Source organism: Erithacus rubecula, assembly GCF_903797595.1.
Source record: "Erithacus rubecula genome assembly, chromosome: 16".
NCBI classification, from domain to species: domain Eukaryota; kingdom Metazoa; phylum Chordata; class Aves; order Passeriformes; family Muscicapidae; genus Erithacus; species Erithacus rubecula.
Window position 1 is genome coordinate 2,376,463 of NC_136668.1, and position 7,733 is coordinate 2,384,195.

The window sequence follows — 7,733 nt, forward strand, 5'->3', positions numbered from 1 at the left end:
CTGTGGCCACTGTTGCAGGTTATAACAAGGGGGAATTACCTGGGGCTGTTGAGTCCCAGGGCCAGCAGACAGCATTTAGCAGCGTTTAATCACCTGCAGTTGGATTCAGGGTTTCTGGCCTGTCCTGAACCCTCAGTAAGCTTTTGAAACAATGTGGCACTCAATGGAAATTTTGAAATAACATCAAACACGCCCATGCTTTTCAAAATGTATCTCAGGCCATCTACACAGATTCTCAACCAGGAGAACATGGGCAGCAGAAAAGGAAATTACTCCTCTATAACACTTAGCTCAGGGCACAATCATTCCCCTTGGTGTAACACTTATCTCACAGCATATTCCTCTGCCCGAGAACTTAAGCTGCAAGCAAAGCAAGAAGATATTGCAAAAAAATGATCACAGCAAAAGTACCGACTGGTTTTCCTACTTTCTTACTGACTCCATTGTCGAAACCAAAATGGGACAAAATGTGCAACTTTTCCCTTGAAATTCCAGTTGCCATCTTGCATCAAATCCCTTGCAGAGGGAAAAGAAAGGAGAAAGATTTCGAAAATAATCCAGACGAATATAAAAAAGTCGGCAGATAGAAAGGGAAGTAAAATGGTACAAAGTGCCTGGGGGACAGTGACCACAACAGCCTGAGTGTCCTTGCACCGCTTCAAGCAACCTCAGATGGAAACAATACACACTGGAAAGCAAGATCATTGTCTGTAAAATTTGTACCTCTGGACATTTCTCATAGCAATGGGCAGTGATTTCACTCAAAGGGAGAACAACACATCCAGACTAGCAAACCTCAGCCACACACCCTAACTAATCCCAAATCCCATCCTACATTAATTTCCCACCCACGGCAGATGCAAAGGTGCCGTTGATATCCTGCCAAGCACTCAAGGACAAGGGCAGCAAGTCTACGCATTCCCCTCCCACAACACCTTGAAATCTTGAATATGAAAAGGTTGTTTGATCAGACAACATTCAGCACTCTCCATCTTACCAGCCCTTATCAACACACAGCCTGAATTGGGCAGGGAGCATCAGTGGAGAGATCCATAACTGCAAAGGATATTTGGGACATTTCTGTATCACACATTATCAGGAAGGCCTCCCCTCCAGAGCCTTAGCACCTTGGAAAGCAACTTCAGCTACAACATTCTGTTCCCATCCTGTCCCACCCTTTCCTGTACAAATCATTGCCTGCCCCACTCTGAGACATGTTCTAAAGACAAATATATAACCTTCTGATATTTTCTTAGGACTCGATCCATGGTCTCCCCAAGGATTTTCAGTTTCCTCACACAAGTCTTTCTGCTGCTCATGGTCATCCCTCCCATCAGATAAGGACCAGGCCCTACTCTATACAACAGATGACAATTTCCTTTCCTATCACAAGGTTCAATATGAGTGTTGTTTATCCTTCCCAGCAGTGATACAGCATAAAAATCCATGGATGGTATCATCAACACAGTGTATGGAAGATGCTCTCTCTGCTTGCCGACACCTCAAGCTTTTTAATGCTTCCCAAAGGGAATAGTATTTTCAAAGGTGATGTTGAAACCTCTAAACAGCAATGGCATTCATCTTATGCTCCAAGAGAAGAACCAAAACTGTGGTGAGGTGACCACCCTAATGCATGATTCTACCAGTGTAGCAGAATCTTCTTTGAGAATTGGTGGAGAAAGGTTTTGATTTTTGGTGAGGACTATTTCTTTGTTTGTTCATTACTGAAGTGTAGACTTCTACTTTTAAATCCCTTTGAAGTCTTGATCATTGATGTCACAATGGAAGCAAATTTTGCAAGAGCATCAAAAGAAAGCAGTACACTTCACACTAGGTCTCTGGTCAGAAATGTAAATCCTTAAAACTGCGGGCAGCACGAAAACAACAAATAAAATTATCTTTTGAAACACGTGGTGTGAATCACTCTCTTCTCCACGAAGGTTTTATACTATTAACCACAGCAACATGATAGGTTCCAAAATATCATACGAAGGTCATAGTAAATCTATGCCACAACCATCTTATTTTCTAAATGAGTCTCATAGTAGAACGATTATAGAGAACTTTTGTGCTGGAATATCCACGTTTCACCATCCATCATAGGCATCAAACGACCTCAATTTTAGAGGTGGAGGAGAGATCTCAGCCAAAAGCATAGTAAACAGCCTCCAAAGGCAGTGAGGCCTTGGAGCCTATAACCACCACACCCTGGCTGCCTTGAACTCCTTCACCAACACGGGAGGAAATGTTACATATAAGCACCAGAACCCTCCTGCTGTCTACAAATCTCATACCACCAAGCACCTCCTGTCTCACAGGACGGTAATTTAATTCCAGAGCCGAACACTTACAATTGACAGCACCAAACCTCAGCTGCCTGCACTAACTGCTCGAGGACGCTGCCATATCTACATTATGGATCCTTCTAAGAAAGGGGGAATGAGGTGAGAGATGAAAAGGTGTCATTGCCATCCTTAACGATCCGCCAAGTACCCAGTGTCCCTAAGCCATGGCAACTGAGCTCGCCTTCAAACAGCAGCTATCCAGGGGGCGGATGAGAAAGAGCAGAGAAGGGAAGGAAGGAAGGAAGGAGCACTGACCGTGTGGAGGAGAGCGGAGGGCTCCGGCTGCGAGTCCTTGGGCGCGGGGCCGGGCGGCGGCGGAGGGAAGTTGGGGCTGAAAACCATGAGGTCGCTCTTGGGCGCGGCGTCCGCCACGCACAGGCTGCGGCTGTGGCGCTGCGAGTAGGACCAGCTGCCCACTTCGCTGGCGCACACGAGCGTCGTGGGCCCGGGCGCCGAGAGCACGGCCGCCCGCGGCGCCCAGCGCGACGCCCCGTAGAGCACGAGCGCCAGCAGGAAGAGGCTGGACACGGCGCAGATGGCCACCACGAGCCACACGTTGGTGGCCGCGCTGGCCGCAGCGGCGCCGAGCTCCAGGCCCGCGGCCGAGCGCGAGCCTGAGGCCGAGGCCGAGCCCGCCGAGGATCCCGCGGCCGCGGCCAGCGCCGCCTCGGCGGGCTCGAGCAGCGAGACGCTGAGCGTGGCCGTGGCCGAGCGCGCCGGCTCGCCGTGGTCGCGCACGACGATGAGCAGCCTGTGGCGAGGGCCGTCCGCCTCGTCGAGCGGGCGCGCCGTGCTCACCTCGCCGCTGTAGAGCCCCACGCGGAACGGGCCCTTGCCGCGCGGCTCGCACAGCTCGTAGCGCAGCCACGCGTTGTAGCCCGAGTCGGCGTCCACGGCGCGGATCTTGGCCAGCACCTGGCCCGCCGGCGCCCCCCACGCCGCCCACGCCCACAGCGTGCCCGAGCCCGAGCCCGGCCCCGCCAACGCCGATGCCGCCTCGGCCGCCACGGCGCCCGCCTCCGCCGCCGAGCCCGCGGGCGGCAGCAGCGCCGGCGCGTTGTCGTTCTCGTCCAGCACGAAGAGCTGCACCGTGGCGTTGCCGCAGAGCGGCGGCTCCCCCGCGTCCACCGCGCGCACCTCGAACTGCAGCACCTGCAGCTGCTCGTAGTCCAAGGGCTGCAGCGCCCACAGGCGCCCGCTCTCCGCGTCCAGCGCCACGTAGCTCGACGCCGCACGCCAGCCGCTCGAAGGCGCGGCCCCGCCGCCGCCAACGCCCGCGCCGCCCTCCCACAGCGAGTAGCTGACGCGCCCGTTGCCCGCCTCGTCCGGGTCCCGCGCCCACAGCCGCGCCAGCTCCGCGCCCGCCGCGTTGTTCTCCCGCGCCAGCACCGTGTACACGGCCTGCGCGAACGCGGGCGCGTTGTCGTTCACGTCCGACACCGGCAGCCGCAGCCCGCGGCTGGCGCGCAGCGCCGGCGCCCCGCCGTCCTCCGCACGCACCTCCACCTCGTACTCCGACACCCGCTCCCGGTCCAGCGCCTCGCGCAGCACCAGCGAGTACGAGCCCGCGAACGTCGCCTCCAGCCCGAACGGCAGCGCCGGCCACACCCAGCAGCGCACGCGCCCGTTCTCCCCCGAGTCTCGGTCCGACACGCTCAGCAGGGCCACCACCGTCCCCACCGACGCGTCCTCCGACACCGGCACCGACAGCGACGTCACCCACACCTCCGGCGCGTTGTCGTTCACGTCCAGCACCTCCAACACCACCTTGCAGTGACCCGACAGCGAAGGGTTTCCTTGATCTGTAGCATCTACTTGCAGGCGATAGAGACTAACATCCTCAAAGTCTAAATCATTCCTGAGACGAATCTCTCCGCTCCTTCCGTCGATTCCGAAAACGTCTTTACTACCCGGAGGGAAGAGAGTCTCTAGGGAATACGAGATATTACTGTTTGATCCTTCATCTAAATCCGTGGCATTCAGTTTGATGACTAAGGTACCGCGTTCTGAATTTTCCGGCAGCTGCACTTTATACACCGATTGGTTGAATTGGGGCGCGTTGTCGTTCGCATCCACCACCGTGATTAGAAGCTCCATAGTGCCTGTCCATGACGGCCGACCCCCGTCAGTCGCCGTCAGCACCAACCGGTGCACCGGAATCGTCTCGCGGTCCAGCGGCTTCCGGAGTACAAGGAATAAGGACTCAGAGTCCTCCTCGGTTTTCTGCAAATCCAGAGAAAAGTGTTCGCTGGGGCTGAGTGTGTAGGAGAGCTGCGCGTTCGCTCCGATATCCGCATCCGACGCGCCCTCCAGCGGGAAACGAGAACCCGGCAGGGTGGTGAATTCCGCGATGCTGAGGTTTTTTCGGGCAGCGGGGAAGACGGGGGCATTGTCGTTGATGTCGGTGACCTCGAGCTGCACATGGAAGACGCGCAGCGGCCGCTCCAGCAGCACCTCCAGGCGCAGCGCGCACGGCGCGCTCTTGCCGCACAGCTCCTCGCGGTCGAGCCGCGAGCTCACCAGCAGCGCGCCGCTCGCCCCGCTCACCTCCACGCTCGCCCGCCGGCCCTGCGCCACCAGCCGCAGCCGCCGCGCCTCCGCCTCGCCCGCCTCCAGGCCCAGGTCCTGCGCCAGGCGGCCACCACCGTGCCGGCCTTGGCTTCCTCCGGCACCGAGTAGCGCACCTGCCCGCCCGCCAGCGCCCAGGCCGCCTGCAGCGCCAGCAGCCGCAGCAGCACAGCGCGGCAGCGCTCCTCCATCCCTGCCAACGCTGCTCTCGCCTCTGCCGCTCTGCCCGTGCCTGCCGGCCCCGGCCCGGGCCCCGCACGGCTCCCCGCCGCCGCCCGGAGCTCAGCAGCGGCTCTGCTGCCCGGCCCGCGCCGCCCCCCCGCGCTCACAGCCGGGCTCTCCGCCGCACCGGGGCGGAGCCGCCCACACGCCGTTCCTGAGCCTGCAGCGACACCCTGCGCTGCTCCGCCGCCTCGCTCGCTCCGCCACATCGCCTCTGCCTCCGATCCGTGGATGGTCATCTCCGGCGCAGTTTCTCTTTCTTTTTCTTATTAATTTTACGTATATGTCGCTCTTTTCTTGCAGACCATGCTTCATGTGTTGTTCTTACTTAATCTTTCTTTTTTCATTTGGATTTCTTCATTCATTTCCTTCTTTTTAATCGTATTTCGTTTCTCTGCTCTGTCATTTCTCACCGTCTTTCTATTCCTCCCTTTCCTCCTTCTCGTAATTCTTCTTCTTCGTCATTTTCCTCTCGTTGCCCGTTCTTTACTTCCTTTCTCTTGTTTTTCCATCCCCCACTATCTCTTATCCACACTGGAATGCTCCTCAGTTGCCTCTGGCGCCGCGGCACTGACCATCGAACTCGGAGTCATCAGCGCTGAACCCGTTGCTATGGCCTGATGGAGTCTGGCAGAGGGAGCTGTGTTGTGGCCATTCCCTGTATCATCGCTTCTATTGTTCTATGCTGTACTTTCCTTTCTTGCTTTCCTTCTGGCTTTCTTTTTCCTTGCATAACTTGCAAAATTTAGGGTTTTTTTCATATTGTTCTTATTCCCTTTTTAATTTTCCTCTTACTTCCATTTGCTACTTCTTTTTTCCCTTCTGTTGGTTCTCTTTCCTTGTTCTCTTTTCTTGTTCTTTTCTAGTTACTCCTGTCCTATTTTGCCTCCTCCTCTCCTGATTCCACCGTGTCTATTCGTCTCCTTTTTTTCCTCAGCCGAAATGTTTTCAATGTGCTCACAAGGAACAATGTAAATGTGCTTTGGGAAAAGATCGCATTCTTATGATTTTTATCTCCTCCATTCTACTTCTTTTTTCCTTGCTCTTCTTCCTCCTCTCTTTTTTTTTCTCTTTGTTTTCTTTCCTCGTTTTTTGTGCTTTGACAATTTCTTCCATATTTTCTGGTTCAGTCCTGGTAACTTCGGTTCATATTTACCCTTCAACAAAATATGTTAGATACCTACAGCACCCCTGACACAAACCACAGACGTGCCCTTGGCCCAGAGCTGTCATATCTCTTACCTACCTCCTCCTATCCCTATGAATAAGGAACAAAAAACACCATTTCTGCTTACCTCCTGTCCTTGCACCTGCCAATTCTCCTCCCTTTAGGGTAAAGGCCACACTCTTCAGCCTCCAGTCCTCTTAAGGATGTGCAATAGCACAGCAAGGCAGTCAGATGGCAAAGAACAGCTCTGCTACATCACAACAGGTTCCACCACCCTCTGGCACAAAAGCCAAAGAAACAGCTGCTGAAGCATCCAATGAAAGAGGTTCCAACGATTCCAAACAACACTGACGAATCTCATTCAGGAATCCAAACCCATCACAGCCCAGCACAGCGCTCCCCCAATGTCACAAAGCACAGTGACATCACACCTACCCAGCACACCTCCTACACGTCTAAGAAGAGCTCTTCTTCCTGACTCATGTTCTACCCAAACCCACCAATGTAACACGATGGCATTGCCACTTAGAATATCTGATGAATGCCCAAATATATTAACCCCTAAAAATTAATCCATGTGAATTCTACATCTGGCCTTATTGCCACATGCACATTCTGTGCCAGGCAGCAACAGGAAAGCAAAGAGAGCAGGCACTGCTGCTCCAAATCCACAGGTAATTCAGTCAATTTAATATGAAGATACCACAGCTGAACAGGAACCAAAGTACATTTGCCCCTCACACACAACTTCTTCAGCTACAAGCAACTCACCACTAGCATCACTGATTGCTTTTTCAGAACAAGAAATTCCAGGAGTATTGGTTTCAAGAGACAGTGTGTCTTTATATTACCAGCAACCTCTGCTACCTAATAAGACCAAGACCACAGAAGTAACCAAGGTCATGTTCCAAGATGCTGGCGTGATCATATAAATTTCTAGAACCTTCTGTTTGAAAAACAACATTCTACACAAAATACAAACACTATCAGTCACGTATGGCAGGTAATGTCACAAGCAGCAGTGTTACAGGGAAAAAGAGAAGACAAGAATATGCAGAAGTGAAGGAGGAAGTGTCAGGGTGCCAGGAGAGCAGCCCTATGCACAGGGGGGTTTTCATGAGATTTGCTACTTACATTCTTTCTTCACCCCATGTCATATTAAATTAGAACTCCATAACTCTTCTCCAATGGCACAGATTGTGTTCTGCCCAGTATCCACATCTGTCTTAGGCAACTCTTCTCCACTCAAACTCACCCTCCCACCTCAAGAGTCCAGGCCCTTTTCAGTGCCACATGCAGGATCACTGCCAAAATACCCAGCATTGCTGGAACCCAGCAATATAATCCTGCTAAAAACTCTGCTCTTCATGTGATTCAATTCATTGTACATCCTCACCTTCTCTCATGAACGGCATAGAGAACACACTGAG

General features: G+C 53.5%; 1 pseudogene across 1 annotated transcript; it reads right to left on the reverse strand.

Annotated features, from left to right (window-relative positions):
* Positions 1-2,528: 2,528 nt before the first annotated feature.
* LOC306808893 (protocadherin alpha-2 pseudogene) lies at positions 2,529-5,400 on the reverse strand (annotated as a pseudogene). Its single transcript has one exon. The product of its transcript is annotated as a protocadherin alpha-2 pseudogene (transcript).
* Between the last annotated feature and the right edge of the window lie 2,333 nt (positions 5,401-7,733).